Source organism: Prionailurus viverrinus, chromosome A2, assembly GCF_022837055.1.
Source record: "Prionailurus viverrinus isolate Anna chromosome A2, UM_Priviv_1.0, whole genome shotgun sequence".
NCBI lineage: Eukaryota > Metazoa > Chordata > Mammalia > Carnivora > Felidae > Prionailurus > Prionailurus viverrinus.
Window position 1 is genome coordinate 48014216 of NC_062562.1, and position 27974 is coordinate 48042189.

At 35.1% G+C, this 27974-nt stretch overlaps 1 pseudogene; it reads right to left on the bottom strand.

Moving 5' to 3' along the window:
• Window positions 1-7768: 7768 nt before the first annotated feature.
• Window positions 7769-8337, bottom strand: LOC125160797 (deoxyhypusine synthase-like; annotated as a pseudogene).
• Window positions 8338-27974: the final 19637 nt, after the last annotated feature.

Genomic DNA, 27974 nt, shown 5'->3' on the forward strand with positions numbered 1-27974 from the left:
CCGATTGTGCCACCCAGGCGCCCCTAGAATATTCTTGATTTAGCGTCAGATTTGCTATGAGATATTTAAAATATAGTATGTTCTAAATTCAAGGGCTGAATACTCAAAGACATTGTACTTTAAATCATGCTTTAATTGACATTGTTTGCTATGTGGAAAATTAATTTATGTTTTATTTTATATAAATAAATTGGAATTAAAAGGTAAATATATAGATTTTCTTTGGCATAATTCATATTCTCAAATTAAGGTATCCCAAGAAGGCTGGTCGTGAGCCTACTGATGGAGATTCTAGAAATGTGAAACCTTTATGACAGATCAAAACATTGCATACAAATATATCAGCTATATCTTCAAAATGACACCAAATGTCACCACGTGGTTTGTGAAGGTGATCATACAGGAGGGAGAAAAAGATTCAGATGGGACTGTGGCTACACAGTGAGACCATGACCTACCCACCAACCTAAAGTAGTTTATCTTTGTTATTCTCACTAGCTCCTCATTTACCGTAGTCCGAATCATCACCTACAATTAGATTTTTATTTGTGCATTAATATGCTTTAATATCTGTCTCCCTCATTAGTCTGGCAGCTTCTTAATGGAAGACGATGGATAAGTTGTGGTTCCCTCTGAATCTCTGGTGCTTAGTATAGGATAGATATTGCATATAGTGGGCACTTCTATTTGGTTTTATTTACACATTAAAGCTACCATTTTATTTATTTATTTATTTATTTTTTTTTTTTTTTTAATTTTTTTTCAACGTTTTTATTTATTTTTGGGACAGAGAGAGACAGAGCATGAACGGGGGAGGGGCAGAGAGAGAGGGAGACACAGAATCAGAAACAGGCTCCAGGCTCCGAGCCATCAGCCCAGAGCCTGACGCGGGGCTCGAACTCCCAGACCGCGAGATCGTGACCTGGCTGAAGTCGGATGCTTAACCGACTGCGCCACCCAGGCGCCCCTAAAGCTACCATTTTAGAAAAGGCTTTTCTCATTTAACCTTAAAGAGAAGCATCAGAATCAGTCCTGAGCATAGATTTCAAGGCCTCAACTTGTTATGCTCAAATATATGTGAAATCACCAACATTGCCTTCTCTCTGGCAAGAGTCATAGGAATTTAATTCAGGATCTATTTTCATCTTTACATTTTCTCTTTACATGTCCCTTAGAGATATTACTCCTTTAGATAGCCTCAATATTTCAAGGTGACTTACATGCTATAAAGTCTTTGATAGGGTCTTGAGGCATCTGGTAGAAAGCTATGACTAAAATCTAACAAAAAAATAATAAAATCTATCAAACCATTTCATCTTTCTGTTATTGACATGCCCCTCTAGGGTAAAGAGTAAACTAAACATTTGGCTGGACCAGGCTGTCAGTCAAAAAGAAGGAAAATGGCTTTCTCTGTTCACTTTATTTTTCTCTCATTAGACACTTCTGACTAATATAAGACTAGCTCCATCATTAATTGACCATGCATTTCTTTTTTATCCTCTGTTCATGTCTTACAGCATCTGCTGTGGCACTTTGTCCAATGAAGATTTTCAACAATCTCTATTGACTTGAATTCACTCACTGTTTAGTCATATGGTGGCAGGAGATGGCAAAGGTAGACTTAAAAAAAAATGTGAGGTGGAATCACAGTTCTCTGTTGTTGAACCTTGAGGATTTAGTGCTGACAGTAACACTTTTGAGCTGTGTAATCTTGGTTGAGTTCCTTGAACTCCCAAAATCTTAGTTTCTTCATTTATGAAATAGAATATTGTTGTATTTGATACAATGATGCAATTTTTGTAAAACTCTTGGAACAGTACCAGCATAGTGTGTGACCATCCCTTCTCACACACACACACAAAAGAAATGAATATTTATTAGCAAGTAAATAAGAAAATTTAACCCTGCAATATAATCCCCTAAACCTTTACAAACTGCCAAAACCAATTTAGTCATAGTACATTAAACTGCTCCATAACTTTAGCTTAAAAAAATGGAAGATCAGAAGATCAGATCTAGTTTGGACTAAATCACGGGGGTTTTGCCAATGACATAAAGAGAAGGATCCAATCAGAGCCCTTTGTTTCCCATAATATAGTCTTACTTATCCTGAGCTGCATTATGGAAGATGCTGGTGTATTTGTATCTCTCAAAACTTATTTAAAGGTGCCTTAAAAATGTTTTTTTTTTTTTGCAATAACTATAACACAGGAGAAGGTGAGACTCTCACAAGCTTAACAAGGGAAATAGATCAGAAACTTTTTTTCTCTAAATAAAGATCTTATTTTCATGGTGTCTGGTCTCTCTGACCTAAATTGCAGTAATTCAGTATGTGTGAAATTACCTTTTCTAGGACGGGAAGATCGTAGCAAAAAAAAAAAAAAAAAAAAAGGAAAACGATGGGAGAAAGAAAAGAATATACAATATAGGCAAGAGTTAAGGCTGTGTGACAAAGAGCCTGAGACTAATAAGAAACTAAATAGTTTTAACAAAGTGGACTCAGAAAAGGTAACTACTAATAAGAAGGACTAGCAATTATCTCCATTCTTCAGCCATGTTTAGGAGTGTGAGGACGTTTTTTAAGAACTAAAATAAAATGCTCAGGCCAAAGAATGGCATCTAATTGAGTTCTCTATTTCTGGGGTTTATTTTATTAAACTTTTTTATCACATTCAAGTTTGTGGAATGGCATCGCAGATTTATTTCTGTAATTAAATGGATTGTTATTTACCAGCAGAAATAAAGCTGGCATAAAAAGACACACTATCAGTAACATAGTTCAGACTTTATGAATTATTACTTAGGGGTGATGAATGGGATCATTATTTCTTTCCAAATAGGTTAGCATTTTGTGTCTCAGGTCTGAACACTGGAAGCATATCAGAAAAGGCCAGTAACCAGCCAACTCGTGACCATACATGTTTCTTTTTTTCACCTCCTCCTTTGCTTTAGAATAAGTCATAAAAATAACACTTTTTTCATAATGCTGTGGTCAGCACTTGAATGATGTGAGTTACAGTCATAATATTATTGCTGGCAGGTGTTATTGTGGGTTGGATTTTGTAAACCAGGATTTGATGTGTGGGAGCCTCTAGCTTGGTGTTGGAGTCCCACATGTTAGAGGTGGGTGGTGTATGAACAGACAGGTTCTCAGTGAATCAGCCTGATATAGGCTGGACATTTTTACATGCTTGAGGAAACTTCTAGACTTGATAAATTGATAATGACTTGATAACTCTAACACTCAAAGACTTGGGGTTATTACATCTAGAAGGATCTCTAATTGGGCTGAAAAATATTATAAAGGGGCAATGCAGTCTTCATGGCAATAAGAGGGGGATCAAAACAGGGGTTCTGGGTCCAGCATCTAACATAAGTTTCTGCTGAGTTTTTACAATGTGTGCTGGACCTTTGTGGAGTACATCTTTAAATACTACTCATGAAATGTGCCCCAGTAGACCAGATTCAGTTTAAGAATGAAGGATAAAACAACATTCAATTTTCAGTTTGAAAAGTTTTCTAAGTCTCTAGCAAGTTGTATATATAGTAAGATAAAATATCCCTCTCTCTCTTTTTTGTAATAGCCATAAACTAGTAGGAGTCAACCTTTTGAACTTTACATACAAAGGAGAGAGAAGACAAGGGATCTATTGGTAATTCATTTTGCTAACATAGTCCCCAGATCATTCAAGGTGGGTATGTTTATGCTGTGCTAACAAATGCCCCAAATCTCACTGGCCCAAAACAACAGAATCTTTCTCAGGCCCTATGTCCATTTCGGGTCAGCTGGAGTCTCTGCTTCTCATTGTCTCTACTTAGGTCCCCTGCAGGCCCAACTTCAAGTGCAATCTGACCATACTTCCAGAATGAAAAACACCAGAAATACTTGGTAAATAGCCATAGTGACTACCGCAGCGCCCATCTTTACTTGATTAACATTGTTCCTCAGGAAATATGTCTTTTACTATTACCCATTGCCCCCCTTTTCCTCCCTTACTGTTTGAAGTAGTCCCAAAAAACATCCCTGAGTTTTGCTGTTAGAAAGATCTTAAATAATATATGATCAATACTCTCACTTTACAGAGAAAATTGATGATTAAAATCTGACCAGATATGTTAAATTACCTACCTAAATGCACAAACTAAGTTAATGTCAAAGGTGAGTTCTGATTCCCCAGTGGCATCTCTTCTGTTCCATTGCACAATATCTTTTGGAATACTATAGCAATAACTGAAGTTGTTGAAGACTTTCATTTAGGATATCAATAATACTCTACACAGAAAGCAGAACATTTTCATTTTCTTAATAATGTATTACATATATCTATATTCTAGTACTTGCAAACCTTCTTTTATATAAGTAGATGACAGTGGGACATTTGTACTTTATGAACTGTTAGATTACCAGTACCTATAAGGGTGTCAGGCACATAGAAGCTATTGAATTAATATTTGGCATTTTTAAAATCATCTGTTCAGTGTTTGCATATCCACCTACCTGGCTCTCTAGTGAATTGAGGAGGAAAGCTTTCAGTTTCAGTGGTTTGTGTAGCATCAATGCTTAGCCAAAATACTTAGTTCTATGAGCAATAACAGTAGTTAAATTTTGTGATGAATGCATAGGTAAAAGAAATGGCAATGTCATTAGTTGAGCTAATTATGAAGACTTCAGGGCAAATCTGAATTAGTGGGAGATCTGAACTGCAATATATTTTTCAAAAAAATCTGATTTTATTTAAGTTCACATAAATTATGACAAAGCTAACAATATCACTCAAAGAATTCTTTCTTGAAAGTTATAGCTTATATGCAGAAATTTACCTGCCCATTTGTGAATTAGAGTGAAGATCTCATAGATTATCCAGTAAATCTGCTCTTTAAAAGTCATTATCCTTAGCTCTGTTCTGAAATAACTGCCATGCATCCCATTTTAAATGTTTAAAAATTTGGTATGTTGAACCAAATTGACCGTTGTCTAGCAAATATGGCAAGTGGACTTGATTTGAATTTATTATATTGTCCTATTAACATGTCTTTAAACTGCTGATTTACACATACTTAAATGAAGTATTCTTAATAATTTACTAAAATTCTCTTTTCACTACAGATTTTATTTTCCAAGTGTGTGAATTGCTTATCTCTTCAGCAAAACATTATTTGACTTAAATCAAATAGCTCAAGTTTTGACACATATACAAAAAATTAAAATATAAGTGCAAACCTCAAAACTAACACTCCCTTTGGATGAGTTTCTCCCACCTCACCTCATTTTATTTGAAGCTTCTTGGACATCCAGCACATTTTATATGAAAACTGATTGTGTTCTCTGACTAGCCTGGTCTGTCTAGTAATATGGTGGTTAGTATTATGGTGTACTGAGATGTGTGTGTGTGTGTGTGTGTGTGTGTGTGTGTGTGTGTGTGTGTGTGTGTGGTAGGGTGGAGAGAGCCTGGGGAGCAGGCTGATTTTATTTCTCAGTTGAAGAACGTTAAAAATAAAAAAAAAAAGCTGATATAAAAGGCACATGAGCTTGGCATCCATGGGATTGCCTGGAGCAAATAGCACTGTTAGCATCTTTAAGCAGGATGTGACAAGCTCCTTGCTCACCACCTTTGGAGAAGCAAAGCTCAGCATTTTGACATATCCTAGGAACAACCAACTCTACATTATATTAAAGAAAAATTGATATTTTTACTATTTCATGAAGACTCATGAAAAACAGTCTATATCAGATACCACGTGGCCAAATTTTATAAATGCATCCAAATTTCCTTCCAATTTCCTCTCTATTTTATCTCCCATCACTGCAAACAGTCCTTTTTTTCCCTTTCTCTGCAGCCTTTTCAGTCAGTCAACCTGTTTTCCACTTTCATTACCCTCTCATCTCTCTGTACACACACACACACACACACACACACACACACACACACTCCTGTTCTTATCTCAAACAAATAATCTCTCTTGGCTTCATCAGTAAGGATTCTGGTCCTCCTTTTATTCAGAAATATAAAAGGTGTGTCGTTTTAGGAAGCAGCAGAGACTATCTGTGGTAAAGAATTTTTTCCCTGTCACTCATATAGGAATTGGTCCTCTGTTCTGTGTTCAATTTTGTCCCACGGTTGAATCAACATAGTCATTAATTTAGTCAACAAATACTTATTGAGTGACTGACTACAAGTTCCAGACATTTTCCAAAAGATGAGCTCAATATTTAATAATGACTCTCACATCCATGTTTTGTTTGACTAAAAACCTTCCTGTCATTTTCAGTAAATATTTACTATATAGTAATGGTCAGAAACCATTACTGTAGGTGGTATTGGAAAGAGGAGGGAATGTTTCTGATGCTGAAAAATGGCAGCCAGCTTTCTTGGACATGTGAAATTGTTAGGAGGAACTTTAGCATAATGAAAACAAAGGCTTGGAAATGCACATCAAAACCACAGTGAGGTATCAGTCACTTCACACCTCTCAGAATTCAGAATGGCTCTCTTCAAAAAGACAAGAAATAACAAATGTTGGTGAAGATGTAGAGAAAAGGGAGCCCTCTTACACTGTTAGTGGGGTGCAGCCACTGTGGAAAAAGTATGGAGGTTCCTCAAAAAATTAAACTAGAAATATCGTATGATTCACTAATTCCATTACTGAGTATTTACCCAAAGAACACAAAAACGCTGGTCCAAAAAGATGTATGCATTTGTTTGTTTACTGCAGCATTACTTAAATTAGACAAGAAATAGAAGCAAACTGAGTGTCCACTGATAGATGAATGGGTAACGAAGATGTGGTATGTATGTATGTGTATCTATATATCTATATCTGTATCTATATCTATATCATCTGCAATGGAATATTACTCAGCCATAGAAAAGAATGAGATCTTGCCATTTGTGATAACATGGGTGGACCTACAGGGTATTATGCTAAAAGAAATAAGTGAGAGAAGAACAGATACTATATGATTTCACTTATATATGGAATCTAAACAACAAAGCAAATGAACAAACAAAGCAGAGAACAAACTGATGGTTATCAGAGGGAAGGAGATGGGGGGTGGACAAAATGGGTGAAGGGGACTGGGAGGTATGGGCTTCCAGTCATTTAATGAATAAGCCACAGAGATAAAAGGCATTGCATAGGGAATATAGTCAATGGTATTATAACAGGGTTGTATGGTGACAGATGGTAGCTACACATGTGGTGAGCACAGCATAACATATGGAGATGTTGAATCACTATGTTATACTCCTGAGACTAATGTAACATTGTGTGTCAGCTATATTTCAATTAAAAAAAGGCCTAAAAGGTCACTTTCACCACTGGATACTAATATCTTGCTGGAGAGTAAAGTTTTATAGATCCAAGGGTGAGTATCAAAGAGTAAGTAAACTAAGCCTCACGCTAAATAGGAATAACAGATGGTCATCTAACCACCCTGAACATGCCCGATCTTGTCTGATCTCAGAAGCTAAGCAGGGTCAGGCCTGATTAGTACTTGGATGGGAGGAATAACAGGAGGTCAGAGTTGGAATAGACCTAGGAGTACAGACTCTTCAGTTTTAAACAGGAAATATGGGAGTCTTAACCTTTTTGGACAGCCAGCATCTCACCTTCCTTCTTAGACTTAGGACTAGGAAGAACTTTTTTTTTTTTCCAGGCTCACAGAGACCATTTATCGTAGACCTGCTGCTGACCAAGGAGCAAGGGGAGGACTGGGTGTGCACGCTAATAAATAGAGGAGGGGAGGCTTCGCTGGTGCTGTAGCCATTCAGTCCTCATTCTTCTCAGGCGTGAAAGCATCTGTCTTCTGGGCGAAGGTTTCAGCCACAAGCAAGGGGAAGACCAGGGAGTCATGGGCATAGACTTTGACAGGCTGTGTGTCCACCCAGATCTTGCCCCAGGAAACCGCTTCGTCTGGCCTGGCACCAGAATCAGAGCCATCAAATTCCTGGGCCGAGTTAATGTAGACATCATAGTTGGCCCATTCCACATGAGGTTGGCGTTGGTGATGTGGTGCTTGACCACACTCACGCCCAGGATGATCATGATGGTGCGCTTGGCAAAGATGGCCTGTGTGTTGATGAGCCTCAGGTCCTCAACGATGTCCAGGAACAGACCTGGATTCTTGTAGGAATGGAAGTAGATCATGTCGCCCAGAGAGCCATCTGTAAGCGCTGGGCTCAACACGGGGATGTGGTTCTTCTGGGCCCAGTAATACATGGATTCTGGGTTGTTGATCTCCTTGCCCAGCTGGGCGATCATCTTGGAAGGTGTCCACTTCACACCCTCTGTGTTCTGCTCCAGCACCATCTGACCCAGAATGGGCATCAACCAGTCCTCAAACTAGACTTCCACAGACTAGGCTGCGAAGCAGAGTCTCCCCTCTACTACTGCAGTGAAAATGTCCAAACACAAGCTTTCCTGGCTTACTTTTACGCAGGGGTGGCAGACCGATTTTTAGGTGTCATTTATAGTGTTACAGTCACTGTCCTAGATTGCCAACATTCTAGAAGTCCTTGAAGACTCCTAAAATTTTCCAAATAAATCATGTTTCATCTAAATTAACCAGAAAGGTTTCTGTGGTATGGCCTTCAGAATTCCACGTACATAGTATAGTGAAAGAAGATAGAATTTGATGTGCAAAAGTGATTTTTCTTTCTGAATCTCAGCTTTTTAAACTATGGAAGTTGGGATAATAATAATGAGCTTGCAAGTTAATAGTGAGAATTAAGTAGTGTGATAATTGTCGAGTTTGAAGTGCTATTATCTCGTAACCGAAATAGGGTTGTATAGTTGTATGATCTGGTAACAGAAATAGATTTCCATACAGTTCCTACAACCTAAGGAATTCTTTAAAAAATTAAAAATAGGAGACTTCACAAATTTTCAGAGAAAATAAAAATTAAACACTGACTTTATCTTGTAAGAAATGGGTTACAAATCTCTTTCTTTCTGACAAATTCTGCTTTTGGGAAATGATCTTCCTTGGAAGATTATCTCTCACCCTTGAGGTAATTTTCTCTACTCCTAAACAGTCCTTTCTTAGTGAATAGAATCCTATGGTAGAAATCAGCATTAAGGAGCATTTATTGAACATAAGCTCTGTTACCAGAAGTTTTACATGTTATTTCAATCAGTCCCTAAATCTGGCATAAACTTGTTGAAAATGCCCACTTCTGAGACCCGAAGAGTAAAAATGTACTTTATTTTATTTTATTATTATTTTTTTGTACTGGCTGAAGTTTTAAAATCAGGCACACAAGGCTATTGGAAGCCATATGTTTTAATTTCAAGCCCAGGACACTTTCTACTTTTGCTTACAATAACAAAATACTCATTTTCCTGCCACCTCTTTTTCTGTGTGAGAGGTGAAGATATCAAGCCTATCAAATTCCTGAGAAATTCCTGGAAAAAAAAAAAAAAGAAGTAGGTATTATTTCACTGATCTTTGAAATGTATTGTACACATTTATCAGTTTGTTGTTGTTCCTATTTAGTAGTGCAGTAAACTCAGCAGAAGCCAAAGGGGAAAGGAGAAATTCATTTCAATTTTGGGTGATGCTTAAGTAGAAATGTCCTTGATACATGGAGTTTTCCTCTTTTACTATAACTTTTTTGCATTTTATTGACATTTTATTAGGCCCATATAAACACCATTTTATTCCTAACCAGCTAAGCAGATTAGCTTAAATTTCAACTCATCCAATATCTAGCTGTGTAGGCCTAGGAAAATCATTTAAACTTTCTGTGCATTGGTGTCCTCATCTGTAAAATGAGGATAATGTCTGCACAGACTTCTTAGAGCTGTTGTAAGAATTAAATACTAGAAACATTTCTGTGTAGTGCAAAATGTCCATCAAGCATGTAGTGCCTAGATTATATTCATTTATATTTCTAAAAATAAAATATTAACTGCTTTCAACAGTTATTTTCAACAGAATGTAGTATTAAATATTATAAATATATTAAATATGTAATTTATTTATATGTTCAATATATTTACATATTTGGTAAAATTAATCAATATTAATCAATATATTTACATATTTGGTCAAATTAATGTTTCCTTTATAATTATATTCATAATTACTAACTGCAGAATAGTAAAACTAAATGGTGGTGGTGTCTTTTCTTGTTTTTGTTTTTGTTTTTTGGTATAATTGCCTGTTATGACACTGCAGTCTTTATGCACTGAAATAAAGAACAATCTATACATTATTATAATTAATAATAGCTTGTGCCGATTGAATGTTCAATTCCATTTGCACATTATTCTACCCCCATTACTGCCTAAGCTTGGCACAGGACTGGAGGATTATGGGTTCATTTATCAGAATGAGATCCAACCCAGCAACTAATTCCAATGATCTCTTGAACTAAAAAGGATTTTCCCTTCTATTTTTCTGGTGATTAAACCAGATTAGGTAAATATTCCTCTAAATCTATTGTTTAGGAACTGGACTCTTGACTCACAAAAATGCACTGGGAAGCAGAGAAAATAGGAGTTGATTTCCTTGCTACCTGAATATCATCAACTGTGCCTCTAATTCCATACCTTTTTTCTCATTAATTTTATATGAATATATACTGAAATGATATTTTAGTTATATTGAGTTATGAAAATTCATTTTATCTGTTTTTATTTTTTTTAATTTTTTATGGAAGCATAGTTAACGATGTTTCAGGTGTACACCATCAGGATTTGACAATTCTATACATAATGAAATGCTTGCCACATTAAGTGTAGTCAAGTCTGTCATCATACAATGTTGTTATAATAATTGTGACTACATACCTTGTACTGTACTTTTCATCTCCATGATTTTTCATTTTACAACTGGAAGTTTGTACCTCTTAATCCTCTCCAACTACTTAACCCATTTCCCACTGCCCCCCTCTGGCAACCACCAGTTTGTCTCTTTATTTATGGATCTATTTCCAGGTTTTATTTGTTTTTTAGATTCCGTGTATAAGTGACATCATATAGTATTTGTCTTTTTCTGACTGACTCATTTCACTTAGCATAATACCTTTTGCTGATGTTGATGGTGAGGGGTCCCATGGCTACAAGGAAATTCAGGGTAAGGAAATCTCTTATCATGTCTCAGAATGCATCTGAGATGCTAACTGTGGTTGGGATGCTAAATGGCATTAGGATATGAAAGTTAATAGCATCACACTCATTGCTTACTTCATGCTTAATTTTTTTGTTTGTTTTTATTTCTCTGAATTCTCTTTCTTCTCCCCTCCCACCCTATTCTTTTTTTCTTTTCATTACCTTTTTATATTCCATTTCCTCGTTTCCATTCTCTGTGGTTTCTTTCAGTAAGAATTGGGAGACAAATTCTTAAATACATTTTCAATACAAGCATGTGTTCCCTTGGCTGAAAAGATACAATGACTTTATTTTACTGTAAGGTATAAATGACTACCAGCAAATCCTTTTCAGAGAGAAGAATTTTTAGGGTATTTAGCTGGTAAAGGGGTATTACAACCCGCTTAGAACTAAGACAACTTCAGAAGAAACACAAACATATGCTTCTAGGCACCTTTCTTGCCAGAAGAGAAACTTTTTGAAGTTTGTCACTGACTGAGATCTCTGTCTCAAATACACTCGCATTTTATATTCTTTGACCCAAATTGTCATTTTCTTTTGATCACCCCGGGCAGAAGTTCTAATGATATTGTCTATGTTACTTCATCTTATAAAATAATTAGAATGGTTGCGCATTTCTGGTGAATAGTGAGTTTTACAGTTTCTGATTGAGAACCACCCACAGAGACTTGGCTACTCCTTTTAACAAATGAAAGGGAATTTCTTAAATTTTTAGCTCATCCCCTGGTACATGGCAGAATGAAGAATCAAAGATCAGAGTTTTGCTTGGTTCAACCACCAACTGTCACTCTATTCTCAGTGTCATGTAGCCATGATACCGGACCTCTGCCCATCCTGATTCTAGCCAAGAAGATAATTGCTTATACTCAAGCCTAGCATGCAGTATGCATTGACTTCCTGTTGGGACCCATACTCAAACAGAGTGTTGCCAGTTTCAACCTTTGGATCTAATGTAGTCGGTTTTATTTTATTTTGTTTTCTTATACATCTTGACACAAATAATTCCTCCTTACAGTTTTTGGAATAACAAGAATCCATGACATAATTTATTTGGAACCTTCCTCAGACATACCTGTAGACTGTGGGACAAAAAAAAAAAAAATGTATGCAAAGGATAGTCATGCTTGCTGGGGATCAGCATGCTATTTGCTCTGTTTTTATTTAATTTATTACTAATTGTAATTTCAAGAATATTTTTTTCACTGTATATCTGAAATAAAATCAGCTTGGCTGAAGTCACTCTATCGAAGAGTTTGAAAAAGTTTATAGTATGTTGCAGAATAAATTAAGCAATTTACTTGAAGGAGAGAATGTCTCCAAAAACTAAATGTCTCCATTAATTAGAAGTTTGAGTTACCTCACTCACCCTTTTACTATGCTGTAATCTGACCTACCAACAACAACAAAAAGTTAGTGAAATATTATTAACTATAAATATAATTAATGAATACAAAGGTCTTTCAAAGCACATTATATTTTATAATTATTTATAGTGGTAATAGAATAAAAATAATAAAAACCTTGGATGGTTGACCTTTTATTAATTGCAAGATTTTACAGTCCTTGAAGTTATTGGGTGTTGTTTTATTTTTCTCAGAAACAGCTTGAAACTTCTCATTTATTTTATAAAATGCCAAATTTTGCAGAAGTCTATGAAATTGTCATGATTTGCCCCACACCAGAATTAAATGTATTTCTCAGAAATGAATTCCACTTAAAACTTTCTGATTAACACAATTACTTCTGAGTGTTCTTAGAAATAATTTAATTTAATAATTCCTGCTTCAGAAGAGTGAGATGTGGATAAAGTGTAAAATAGATTTGATAGTTTACCCTAAATGGTGTGGGAGATTGGACCATGGACTCAGAGTTTGTAACAGAGGAGGAGAAGAATTATGGAAACAGTCATTCTAACTACAGGGGTATAACAGTTGTTAAAACCCATGGCCCGTGGCTATTATGGACCACACTTAGGAGAATGGTAAGTAGATCTTGGAGGTAGACCGTGTGTGTGTCCCAAAGTAAGTCTGTTGAATGGTATGTGCCCAAACTCTTGCACCTCACAACATCCTTATTCCTATTTGGATAAAACTATCATTGACTGGAAAAAAATAGATACTCTACAGTGCTTGTACTATTAGCATCTTTGCATTACTAGAAGATGATGGTAAGGATGGCACCAAAGCCAGACAGTGTTTTATGATGGTAAGGAGTCTTTTTTTGTTTTGTTTTATTTTATTTTATTTTATTTTATTTTATTTTATTTTATTTTATTTTATTTTATTTTTTTATTGTTGAAACAATGTTTTATTTATTTATTTATTTATTTATTTATTTATTTATTTTTCAATATATGAAATTTATTGTCAAATTGGTTTCCATACAACACCCAGTGCTCATCCCAAAAGGTGCCCTCCTCAATACCCATCACCCACCCTCCCCTCCCTCCCACCCCCCATCAACCCTCAGTTTGTTCTCTTGTAGCAACATGGATGGAAATGGAGAGTGTGATGCTAAGTGAAATAAGCCATACAGAGAAAGACAGATACCATATGTTTTTACTCTTATGATGGTAAGGATTCTAATAGTTTAGAATGCTATCGTAGAATTTGTAAATCATCACCAAGAACTCATTACTTTTTGCCCTCTTGGGCATTTGGTATTTTGAAAATGAACCACACTTACACTTTTACAGTGACAGCAAGCCCTTCTCATGACTATCATGTCTTGGCTACTGACCAACATTACAACTTCTCTGGTGTCGCTTTCTACCTTGCTTACTGCATTGCAGATACATTGTTTTCTCACATTTTCCTTCCTTCCTACCTTCCGTCCTTCTTTCCTTTCTTCCTTATTTTATTTTTTTTCCTCTCTCTCTACCTGTTTTGGAATTAATCTCTTTTCACATTCAGGCCCTGCCTGACATGTCACTTATTTAGAGATGCCTTCTCTGCCCACCTCATCTAAATTAGGTTTCCCCATCTCACCTTCAGGTATATCTGCCTCAGTACCTCATTTTCATCAAAGATATATTAAAATGAGAAACTATATTTATTTATTGTATACTTCTTTTTGTTCCTCTCCTCTATTTGAATGTAAGTTACATGAGAACCAGAATGGTTTCTATTTTATTCAAGGATGAATTACCAGTACATGGTAGAAAGTCAATGCGTAACTTCTGGGGGGAAAAAGAAAATTATGATTGGATTTAACAGCTTTAATGAGAAGTAAGTCAATACAACCTGCTACACTTTTGTGCTATTCTAGTGACCTCGTGGGAAACCATGACTACCTGAGACATGTGGTATTAGTGAAAAAGTAAACCTTTATTTCCCTTTAGATCAGGGAATAAAATGTGTTTGGGAAGAAACTCAAACTTCATCTAAAGAATATTGTGTCTACTGTTGTCTAGAAAGATTGATGAGAATGTTAAAGAGTGAAAGAACAATGTCTTCTAGCAAAATTAACTTTGTTAGAAGAACTTTACTCCCTTTGGATTTTTCTGGAATTAATATGGAATTCTCACTTATGGCTGATAGAGTAGAACTGACTCAAGGTTCACTGTCTTCTAGAAAATAGCCAAGCACTATTAAAGACTATGAAGAGAAAGTGATCATAAATAAAATATTCTTTTTAAAAAAAGAGCATATCTTGGGATGCCTGGGTGGTTCAGTTGGTTGAGCATCTGACTCTTGATTTGACCTCAGGTCATCATCTGACGGTTCGTGAGTTTGAGCCTCACATCGGGCTCTGCAGTGACAGGGCTGAGCCTGTTTTAGATTCTCTCTCTCTCCCCCTCTCTTTCTGTTTCTCCCTTTCTTGTGCTCTCTCTCTGTCAAAATAAATACACTTAAAAAATAACATAAGAGCATATCTGTAGTTTCTGAATTGGTTTCAAATTCACTGCAGCATTTCTCTGACAGTATTGTATGAGAGATTCTTTTTGGGAAACAATGGGCAATTTTGGGGAAAAAAAGAAAGCAACGTTGAGAACTTCAGCATTGAAATTCTATGACACTAGAATAAAATTTGCCATTATTGCTTTCAGATAATCAAGAAAAAATAATATTTGGGAAGAAAAAAGTCAAATTGGTTGTTTTGTACAATGATGATAGAGCTATTGTCTTGCTAAACATTTGGTTCTTTAAAATGTATTTTAGAGTTCTTGTGAAGACAGACTGATTCATTAACAACATGTTATACATTTCATCAAAAACATAACTTTTCAATAAAATGCCTCCCTGTGATATGGTGTTATTCTTATTAAATTCATTGGTCTGATTCATCAGCCATGAGTTTTAAAAAATGAGAAAACAAGACCACAGTTAATCTCATACATAAAATAATTCTCCACAGCTCTAGGGCTGCCATATGTTTTTAGGCTACTGATATTTACATATATCAGAATAATTAACTCTGGTACATGAATTCTTATGTCTGTCTAAAAACATTTTGAGGGTATACACTAAAGAGTTTCTTTTTTCCAAAACTTCCCATGAATCATTTTAATAAGTATAACAAAGATGAAAACTATACACTTTCATTCATTTCACTTTTCATTAGAATCAATGAAATAAATATTGCTTTCTCTGAAGAGCGATCAACATGGTTTCTTCTGAGATACTTTCATTTTCTGTTCTTAGGTTTATGTGTATATATGTTTGTATGTATATATGTTTATGTTAAAAAATGTGTATGTTCCCACTTAAATGTGGAAACAATAAACCATATGGTTTCCTTCTCTATAAGTGAACTCCAGAAAAACTTTTAAAGTTCCTAAGGGGCGATCATTCTTTATGAGATGAATATTCACTCAAGCCATAGTTCACACTTACTATCAAGGTTGTTGATCCCATTTCAAAGGATGTTCCATGATTCCTCTTCCTGGTATAAGTCTACTGTAGGCACAGAGAGATACCTGTCTGTGCCCATGGATTTGGAGAAGAGGCCTCTGTTTTGCATGCTCTTCTCTTTCTGGGTTCACATAAATTCTAGATGATTCATAACTCATCTTAACTACACTCTGAGCCATAGATTCACGTCTTTCTCTACCTACTGCTTAAGTACCTTGATGAGGGTATATAACTTACGGTCATTCAGAACACCGTGTTTCCCTTTCCTCAGTAACTTGGCTCTATTTTGGTTCTCACAGTTTCTTCACGTCCTCTGGATCTCAGAAATGCTTGTCATCTAGGCCTTGGCTTAAACTCTTCATGTCAAGACAACCATCCCAAGCCTACCTGTTCCCTCATCAAGGTGGTCCTAGCTTCATGGAGAGCTTGGCTCCCAGTTCTGAGCTCTTCCACAGAGGAATACCAGATCCCTCTCCCATTGCCTGCAGACCCTACACTATTCATGTTTATTCTCTTCTTAGACATCGCAAGCCATTCTCTCTCCTCAGCTACAACTAACCACTAGCAATTCCTCTTCACAGGGAAAACTTTCAGGGTGTTTACCAAGAGGCATTGCTACATGATTTAAAAAGCAGACATCCAGAGTAGAAAGAATTTTCTAGGTACTTCTCTTGCGAAAAATAATTTTGAAAAGATTATCTGTAAGTGACGGTGAGGCTGCTAAGTAAAAGACACTATATATATAAATACATCTTCAGTCCTGGCTTCTATCTTGTTAGGTACAAGATCCATAGGAATTTTGAGATTCTGTTGTTGTTGACATAATCAAAGTATGAAGATAAGTTTCCTCCATGGGGAAAAAAAAGACAAATGAACATTGAGGACTTGAAAATACACAGTGAATGTGTTATTCTGAGCTGAACATGCCCTATTTTTACCTGAGGTAAAAGCTTCATGGCCAAGCCTTCATAATAGAGTGGATACAAAGAAAGAAATTGACTTAACCAGTAAGGAGAGGTACTGGGGAACTGTTTTAAAAATAGACGTCATGTATCATACATTGTGCTTTGTTTGGATAGAAGCCTTCTACTTAACATAGAGGCACTATTTAACAATCATTAATTTTCCAATATTTTAAACTAGGGTGACATTTTGGTTGTTGCTTGTTTTTTGTTTTGTTTTGCTTTTTTAAAGTTTATTTATTTATTTTGAGAGAGAGAGAGTGAGAGAGCAGGGGAGGAGCATAGAGAGAGGGAGAGAGAATCCCAAGTAGGTCCCATGGTGTCAGCAGAGCCCAATTTCAGGGCTCAAACCCACGAACTGTGAAATCATGACCTGCGCTGAAACCAAGAGGCTGACACTTAACCAGCTGAGCCATGCAGATGCTCCTTGTTTTGCTTTTTTAACATGGATTCACTGATTGAAGGGCTGTGTTTGTTATCTTTTATAAACTGTATCCACAATACACTGTCTTTAATTTCCAGGTTGTCTGTAAGTAAAATGAGAACTCAGACATATTGGCAAAACAATCCAAGATGAGAATCCTCATAGATGTTACGTTCTCCTTCCCAATCGTGTACATTTGTGTTTTTCTGTATATGATTCAAGGCTTTTTATTTTTCCTTACAACTTGCTTTGAGTATTTTGAAACCATTAAGTATAGTTTTCTAAAGAACTCTTCCCATGTTCATATTCCATTAGTTGTATAGATAATAAAAGAAGTAATAAAAAGTACACCTGGAAAAAAACAGATTTGGGAAAAAATACAAATTATTCTTGGTAAGCATGCAGCTTATCTAGTGGTAGCAGAAATGAGAGAATATTAGACCATAATTTAGTAGCTGGGAGCAATGCTTGGGTGATGAACATAAATTATGAGTTTTGCAAATTGGGATTCTTAGTTAATCCAATAGGTTAGTTAAGTGGAAGCCAGTTAAAAGGGCTTCTGCTGTATTTATACATGTTTTTGTATAGTAATATGAATCACTCATATATTATATAATTCCTTTTTTCTCTTAGCTTAGTTGAATTCAAGCACCTTCTTGTGGACACATACTCAGTTAAATATTGGGAATATCAAGATGAATGAGGACTGGACCCTGAATGCAAAAAGAGTCATCCAAAAGGGGCTAACAAACATTCATCCGTATTTTCTATGAAGTGCAAAAACTAATAATATAAGGCGTTACCTATTAGAAATAGGCCTCCATGCCATTTATTTTTACGTCAGTTTTTCTTCCAGTGTTTTTATGTAATGTTTTACTGTATAATTTAGAGCAAGTGTTAAAGACATAAGAACCCTTATCACTAATTGTTAGTCTACATTAGTTACAATTCCTTTAAATGTTCTTCACTCCAGTATGAGGAGGGTTAAATTTAAATCTTCCTCAATCTCCAGAGATTTCTGAATCATATATGTAGTATTTAAAAACTGAGCAGGATAACATCCAATGCTTTGGCAGATGGCTTTTTACTTACGAACTTCAGTATGCTGTATGCCCCATTCATAACCTCTTCTAACTCTGATAATGAGTAGATACCATTATTTGGCCTTCCAGTACTCCTGGTCAGTATTTGGCCAATGTTATTTTTTCCCTGATTTTCCTTCATATTTTTGAAATTTTTACTAAACACAAAACGGAGTAATTATTTGATAGTTAACATAATACAATTTTTTAAACCTGTGCAACTAGGTCAATTTTATTATGTTTCAAGACTATGAAAGTATTTTACCATTACACATTTCTTTAGTGGTTCCCTTAACAATGAATGTATTAGTTTTTTTTAGGTCATTTTCCAAGCTGCTTTTAGTTTCAATTATGATTTTGTGGAACATATTTTTTTAACACATATATAAGAGAATATAAGACTTTAAAAGGAAATGTAAGTCACATTCTTTAGAATTGTCTTTCTGCTCATACCTGGTATTTTTTAATGATCCAGTGCCTGACATATACTTGGCACTCAGAAAAGTTTGTTAAATGAATGCAACTGAAATAACATAATTGCTTATTTAATACTTATCTTAAATGGTTTTTTAAAAATAAGATCTCATTTTTAAAGAGAGATAATAGAGAATTTAGAAACGGAAAAGTAATGTTAATAGGAACCATAGCAATTATCTAGATCACCTTCTCCAATTTTCAAATGAAACTGACAGCCAAAGAAAGTAAGTGATTTAACTAATGGCATGTTTAACTGAGTTCAAATTTTTATATGTATTACTAAGCCATGTGGTTTATTTAGTTCAAAGTTTCCATTCAACCAAGATGTATTGTGTAATGATGAATAAAGGCACTCTAATAAGTGCTTAGCTTTAAAAAAAAAAAGGGTGGGGTGGGGTGGGGTGGGGATGAAACACAAAATTCCTATCCACAAAGAGTTTGTAAACTCTGGACTAGTATTTGGGAATTACTGAGATTTAATTCTCAGACTCATGACTGGAGTCTGGGTTGGAGATACTGATTTAAGACTTACTCATATCCAATTGTGAACTGAATTAATATAGTGAATGAGATCACCTGAAAAAGGAAATTGAAAAAAGAAATAATTGACCTAGAGGTGGAGTCGTACTGGAAACTTGTTTATAAGATGATATAAAGAGTTTAGGATGAAAAAGCCATTTAGAAGGAGGAGAATTAGAAGATAATAATAATTCTTTGAAAGTCAAGGGATACAGAGAGTCAACTAGTAGGTGATGGATAGTTTTATATACATTGCGGAAAACCCAATTATGATGAAGACTTAAAAGACAACATTGAAATCAGGAATTCAGAACCATTGAAGATTCTTGTAAAAGTGCTTTTACAAGGGTAGTATGTTAAGGGCCATAAAACAGATTGTAAAGAATTTTGAAGAGAAGGGAAGGAAGATAAGTCAAAGGTCAACATTTTCCAGAATTTGTTCCACTAGCTTCATAGGTTTTAATAGCTATTACTTGAAAAATATAAAAGAGAAGGTTGGGGAAGAGATCAGTTGTGAAATATCTTAGGGAAATAATATAAAAAGTTAATTTTGCTGCAGGACTTCTTGGAAAATTTATTTGGCAATGGGAATGGAGAATACCCACGAGAGGATGTATTTGGTCATTTACTTTCTTAAATAAAAAAAATTAACACTTTTTGAAGTTAATATTCTACATTAGTCACTTGGGAAATTTTGTTTTGTAATGAAAAGAGAAAAACCAAAATATTTAACGCTAACAGAAAAGAATGGAAGGAAAGAGCAGGAATTAAAAAAACTTTTTCCAGTTTTATTGAGATATAATTGTGTAACACTTAAGGTATACAGTGTTGATTTGTTACATTTATATATTACAAAATGATTACCACCATAGTGTTAACTAACACTCCCCTCATATCACATAACTACTATTTCTTATTTCTGGTGAGAACATTTAAGATATACTGTCTTAGTAACATTCAAGTATATTAAATAATTTTATTAACTATAATCACCATGCTGTCCATTAGATCCCCAGAACATTTTCATTTTAAAAGTGGAAGTTTGTACTCTTGTTATGATCTTCCCTTTTCCCCTGCTCTCTTGCCCCTGGTAACCACCATTCTAGTTTCTGTTTCTATACATTATTTGTTTGCTAGTTTCCACATAGAAATGAGATCATACAGTATTTGTCTTTCTGTGTCTGTCTTATTTCATTTAGCATTATGCCCTTAAGATCTATCCATGCTGTCACAAATTGCAGGATGTCCTTCTTTTTTCATGGTGTAATAATATTTATATATATATACACCTCACATCTTCTTTACCCATTCATCTTTGGAGGGACACTTAGGCTGTTTTCATGTCTTGGCTATTATGAATGATGGTATATTGAACATGAGAGTTCTGATATTTCTTCAAGATCCTGTTTTCATGTCCTTTGTGTATATATGCAGAAGTAGAATTGCTGGATCATACGGTAGTTCTATTTTTAATTTTTCTGAGGAATCTTCATACATTCAATAGCAGCTGCATTAATTTACGTTCCCACCAACAATGCATAAGGGTTTTTCTCCACTTCCTCTCTAACATTTCTCTCTTGTCTTTTTGATATAACCATTCTAATGTGCAAGGTAATGTCTTGTGGTTTTGATTTGCATTTTCCTGATGATCAGTGGTGTTGAGTACATTTTCATGTGGCTGTTGAACATCTGTGTGTCTTCTTCAGAAAACATTAACAAGTTTGAAATCATATCAAGCACCTTTTCTGACCACAGTAGTATAAACTAGAAATCAATTATAAGGAGAAAACTGGAAAATTCACAAATATTTGGAGCTTAAAAATTCACAGATATTAAGCATGCTACTGAACAACCAGTAGGCCAAGGAAGACACAAAAGAGAAATTTAACAAATCTTCAGACAAATAAAATTACACTATACCAAAACAATGGCACACAGCAAAATGCAACATATTAACTTATAGTACACAGTTCTAAGAAAAGGGTTTACATAGTGATAAACACCTACAATAAGGAAAAGATAGATCTCAACTAAACAACCAAACTTTACACCTCAAGGAACTAGAGAAAGAAGAACAAACTATATTCAAAGTTAATAGAAGAAAAGAAATAACAAAGATCATAGCAGAAGTAAATGAAGAAGAGACTAAAAGATAGTAGAAAGGATCAAAGAAATTAATAACTTGTATTTTGAAAAGAAAACAAAATACACAAACCCTTACCTAGACTTATAGAGAAAAAAGAAAGAAGATTCAAATAAAATTTGAAATGAAAGAGGAGACATAACAACTGATACCACACAAATACAAAGGACTATAAAAATTACCAAGAACAGTTATACACCAACAAATTAGGTGAACCAGAGGAGATAGATAAATTCTTAGTAAGTTCTTCTCCTTGTTTTGTATCCCTGCTCATTTTCTGGCACTCCAAAATCTTCTTTGCAAATTTTAGTTTAAAACATTGTTAGGAGAATCCTCTGGTTAACAAAGAAAATGTTGTTTTGTATTGTTTCTTTTTTATTGTTTAAATTCATAAGTATTTTTTTGTTTGTAAGACTTTTACCCCCCTATATCAAGTGAATGCTCTAGGGAGTGAGCCTCCATCACTTGTCTTTGTCTCTGGAACATGGTTTGCTCTGTGACTTGGCATTTTGGAGCTGTCCTTTTTAGGCAAGTCTTGGAAAAGCTATCTTTTCACATAGTTTGACAGAAGTAAAATGGTACCCTCATCTAAAATGTCACCTGCACTAAATTGGCATTATGCTTGAGATTATAAGTATTACAGTAATTTCCAAAGAACCCTCTCTGTGTTTACCTCAGAAATGTTCCTGTCTGATGGAGTCTAAAAGGATAGATTGGGTTATTTTGTTAGGTCAAACTTTAATCCCTGATAGAGAGCAAAGAGTTATAAAAATGGGGCAAAGGACAGATAGATTTTGCTTTAGTCTTTAAACATTAGTGCTGAAAGGGAAAATAGAGTTAATTGAATTCAGTGGTTAGTAAAATGAATTTAGAAGAATCCACATTCTGGTACCGTTGTGGAGGAAGGAGGTGAGCTAAGTTAGCAGGGTTCTTGGTTCCTCAGTTTTCTTCCACTGTAGCATTTCTTTGAATTTCTCTTTACATTGTGATCTTATTTATTAGATGAAAAAGCTGTTTTATTTTTTTTTATTTTTAATGTTTATTTATTTTTGAGACAGAGAGAGACAGAGCATGAACGGGGGAGGGGCAGAGAGAGAGGGAGACACAGAATCAGAAGCAGGCTCCAGGCTTTGAGCCATCAGCCCAGAGCCTGACGCGGGGCTCGAACTCACGGACTGTGAGATCATGACCTGAGCCGAAGTTGGAAGCTCAACCGACTGAGCCACCCAGGCGCCCCGAAAAAGTTGTTTTAAATCAATGATCTAATCTAATATTTTATACTAAAAGGTGGAAAATTAGTTTCTAAGGGATTATATGATTTTCCCAAGTCATAACTCTAATAAAAGACAGAATTAGGACAATGGTTTCTTGAGTTTTAGTGCATTGTGTTTTTTAATTCACTTTTCTATTAGAGATCTGAGAACCCATTGCAATGTCATACTAGGACACGATGCCTTGAAAAAGAAAAAAAAGTGAAAGAATAAAAGAAAAGAATTATAAAGAAGATTGAAATTCTTTATCCATCTGTTTGAATATATTATGGATATTGAATGTGATAAAAAATATAAAAAAATTTTGCCCAAAACCCATGAGGTTTTAATCCAGATCAGGATTTCTCAACCTCAGCACTATTTAAACTTTAGGCTGAATCATTTTTTATTTTTTTGTTTTCCTGTGCATTATAGGATATTTAGCAACATCCCTAGTAGCCTCACCCAACTAGATACAAGGAGAGATCTCTCTATCATGACGATTGAAAATGTCTCCAGACAATGCCAAACATCCACTGGGGGGCGATATCACCTATGGTTGTGAACTAGTGATCTATCTAAATAATCTAGATCAGAATTGAGAGACCTAACTGAAGATATGTTACCATATATTAGTTATTGTGTATGGACATTTGTTCCAAGATTTTAAGTTGTACAATGAGATATTTTAGAAATTATAAGGAAAATAATTGGAGCAGTAACAAGTGAGGCAGGTATGGGAGTCAGGTCTTCATGTTAAGAGATAAAGTGGGCTGCCTGTGAGTTGACTTATGCTTGGTGGGTATGGTAAGTCAACAAAAATATTTAGTATTATAATTTAATAGAATTCAGTTACCACTAACTGGTTTATGTGGCCCCACTTGGCAAGGCAGTGAAACTTTAGAGCATGGTGATGTTGATGGGATTTCTTTAAGCTTGTTTTTTGATGCCTGGATGTGTTTTAGAGAGGGAAATGGAAAAAGTCATGAAGAAAGGGCTGTCTTGAGGAATGGACTACAATATTCTTCTGTCTTGGGTCTATTCCTCTACTAACCAAAGACAAGAAGCTCTGTAAATCAGCTTCCCATAATTATAATAAAAAGGAGTTATGTGTTGGTTTCTTCTCCTCCTCCTCCCCCTCTACCTCCCTCCCCTCCTCCTCCTCCTTCTCTCAACCCGCACCCTCCTCTTTGTATTTAGTGAGCTACTATTTTTTCCAGTGTGGAATTGTTTTCTGTTACTCACATGATTCTGTTGAGTCTTTTTAACCACAGTGGCTGGCTGACTATTTCTTGGTGAAAAGCATGACTCAGTTTTGCCCAACATTATTACTTTTATGATTGTTTTTTGTATTTATATAATGGCCATTGGCACAGAGATCTGTCTCTATCACTTGTGGATTTTGATCTTTAGTAATTCTGTAAGGTGGTTGGAACTGTGAATGTCTTGTCTGCCAATGCTAGGATCCTGGCCACAACAGGAGATAATAAGGCCAACAAGCAAAGAAAGACAAAGGCAAACAAACCCCGAAAGACAAACAGCCTCAAGACTTTTTTAAGTACCTGGATCCAGCCATATCTGAAGCTAGTGTTTCCCTTTGGTCATCCCACAATATGACTCAGCAAAATTACCTCTTTTTGCTTTGTTTAGTTTGTATTATATTTCCATCACTTAAAATTGAAAGAGGTCTGCTCCATATATAGTGAATATTTCCAGGAGCAAATGTGGGCAAGGAATTGCAGATACAGAGACCACAAAGTAGCAGCTGTAGAAATGAAAGACCAACAGTATAACAGCAAGGGGTAGAAAGCTCCTTGAAGTTTAACACAGGAATAACGAACAAATAAAAAGTGAGTTTGTTAGTTGTCTTGCAAGCCTTTTCCTCAAGGACAAGCAAGGCATCAGAGGAAAATTACCTCATAACAGACTGAAATAGAGACGATAATGGAGGAGGGAAATGTCCAGAATCAAACCAGTCACTTTGTCCTTCTATTCACCTATGTTTTGTGAATTCTAATGATGGAGGACAAATAGTTCAACTCATCTGTGTAAGAATTGCAAAATTTATTTATTCAACCAACCTTTCCAAGTCAACAACCAAGAGGGTGGGATTCTAACTGGATGAAGATTCTCTGGACTTCAGTTGTTGTCAGAGATTCTAGACCAGGGAGAAAAGAAACAATTCAGGAAATCATGCACAGTATGATAGCTATTGCAGTGGAGGCAAGCGCAGAATGAAATGGGAAATTCACTGTATTGTTTGTGGCTTCTTTAGTTTTAGGTGACATAAAACAATTCAAACCAGCTTAAGTAGGAAAAAACACTTGCAGGGGGATGCATTCAGGTACAGCTGTACTCAGGAGTTCAGCCATGACACCAGAACTCTATCTCCTCTCTGCCTCTTAGTTTTGCTTGCTTCTAAGTTGACATTATCCTCAGGAAATGTCTTTTCATGTTGTGGAAAAGACCATTGGCATCTCTGGGTCATGAATCCAGAAGTAAAAGCTCTACCTCTCTTCCCCAAATGATGCAGATTGACTCTGCTTTAGTCTAAGACCTATTTATGGACTGATTCTTGTATCTAAGAAAATATATGTCACCTTTGTGCATGCTCTGTTTCTGCATTTGCGTCCTGGGGCCTTGAGACTAACAGACCTATCTACAGAAAAAGAATCTTATTGTCAATATCATTTATTGTTATTTTTAATGTTATCATGTTAATCATCTTTTGTGGATCATCCTTCAGTCTCTTTAACACATCTTGGATGGGAACTAGGAGTTGTTAGATGACATCTGAGCTAACTGTTAAGAAGTAAGTATTTATATGACCACCAGTGGGTTAGGCTGAAAAACAAGAGGATATATTAGTGTAGAGTATTTGGTATAATTGGGTAGTCATGTTTTGGCAAAATTCACTGATGTGTGTATATGCAGAAATATTATTTTCCATTTATTGAGTATTGATCATGTGCTAGGAATTTATTAAATAAGGTCCTTAATTTGATCATCTCATTCAATTCTCCCAAATTTTACAACATAAATATTACTCTTTTTCCCAATTTGCAAATGATGCTCAATGAGGTTAAAGTTACCCAACCAGTAAGTGGTAGAGAATGGATTGAAACATGGGAAGCATGAAACAGAAACAAGAACTTGAATATTTAATATGACTTTGTACTTAGGGTGACCATAACATCTTAGTTTATGTCTCTTGTCTTCATATAATTGTTAATTAGCATCCCCTTCTACTCCAAGAAAAAAAAGTCAAGATTTGGGGAGTAAATTATATGATCACCTAACACAGCCTCCCTCATTGATATATATGAACTCCCATATATTTTATATACATGCATTTTATTAAAAATTATTTTGGTAAATTTCTGTTTTAGGAGAAGAGTGCAGTGATAGTACAGAGTTCTGATATACACCAAACCTAGTTTCCCCTATTATTAGCATCTTATATAATTTATCACAACTAATGACCAGCATTAGCGTATTATTATTAACTAAAGTCTGTGCTTAATTAAATTTTTCTTAGTTTTCATCTAGTGTCTTTTTGTTGTTATTGTTACAAGATCTCATCAAAGATTCTTTATTATATTTAGTCATCATGTCTCCTTAGGGTCTTCTTAATTGTGACAGTTCCTCAGGCTGTCCTTGTTTTTGATGACATTGACACATTTTGAAAAGTATTGCTCAGGTGTTTTGTAGACTGTCTTTCCATTGAGATTTTTCTTATGTTTTTCTCACTATTAGAATTGGACTATGGATTTTGGGGAGGAAGACCACAGAGGTTAAGTGCTGATTTTATTACATCAATTCAAGGGTATATACTATCCACATGGCTTGCCACTATTGATGTTAACCTGGATCACCTGGTTGAGGTGGTGTTGAAAATGTTTTTCCACTGTAAAGTTACTCTTTTAAAATGATTACTAAACTTTTCAAGGTATTTTTGTATGGAGAAAATGCACACATTTAAATATATGAATCATTTCTTTCAACAGATATATGTACCTATGTAACCACTATCACAGTCAAGATATAGAACATTTCCGTTGACCCTCTCAAGTTGTTTTAACTTCTTTTAATTCAATTCTTTGATTTCATAGAGTCCCTAAAGAATTCTTTCAGTTATAATTGAGCCAGGAGTGCTCCACTGTAGCAGACATATCACACAATTTTGAATTTCTCTGGAAAAATAGCTGGATTGTTAACTACGTTTGATTTTACCAGGCAACTTTTTATAGACTGGCTATCTCTCCATGTATTTTTTTTTTTCTGAATGGAGTAACTAGGAAATTCACCCTGCAAAGTTACTAGCAAATTTACCATGTAATGGGTTTAAAATCTTGTCCCATAGTAGAAGCATGAGGATGAACATATCTCCTAAGGAGATTTCTTTAAAAAACCCCACAAGGAACCAACAGCTTCCTTCATAAATGCTGAGTGTGTGACAAGATGGGAAGAAGTCTTACATGACTTTGACATATCTAGCATAGAGAAGACTATTTTGGATAAAATCATGGAATACCACATCCTTAAGAGCCAAGGATGTCAAGCAAGAGAATCAAATGGTATTTTGTATTAAAATTTTTTCTAAGAAAAGAGTGGGCCTGAAGTAGGAGTGACACTTTATCAGTGTTGGAGAGAAAATTTTCTAGAAGCAGCACTTTCATCAATGCCTTTTTGAAAGTGTTATAACAGTAACCACTGTTTGATTTATGGGAAGATAATTTTTTTTACAAGAAGCAACACAAATAGAAGTGTAAAAGTTCATGAGGAGACATTATGCAAGTTTATGTTTTATCAATAATTATAAAAATCATGGTATGTAATTAGAGCTGAAAGAAATGTTAAAATGCAGAGTAAAAAAAATCTCTTTAGTTTATACATACTAAAAATAGAAAGAGAAGAGCTGATTAATTTGTCCGGATCATAGAATTTTTTAACCTTTTATAAAAATTTTTTATTGAGGTACAATTTAGATAAACAAAAATGCACACATATTCAATATATAGGTTGATGAGTTTATAAATATATAAACTAAGGAAAGTTTTATATAAGAAACCATCACAATCAAGATCTAGAACATGCCCATCACCCTGAAAATGTCCCTTATATTCTCAGTCTGTTCCCAGACCCAGGC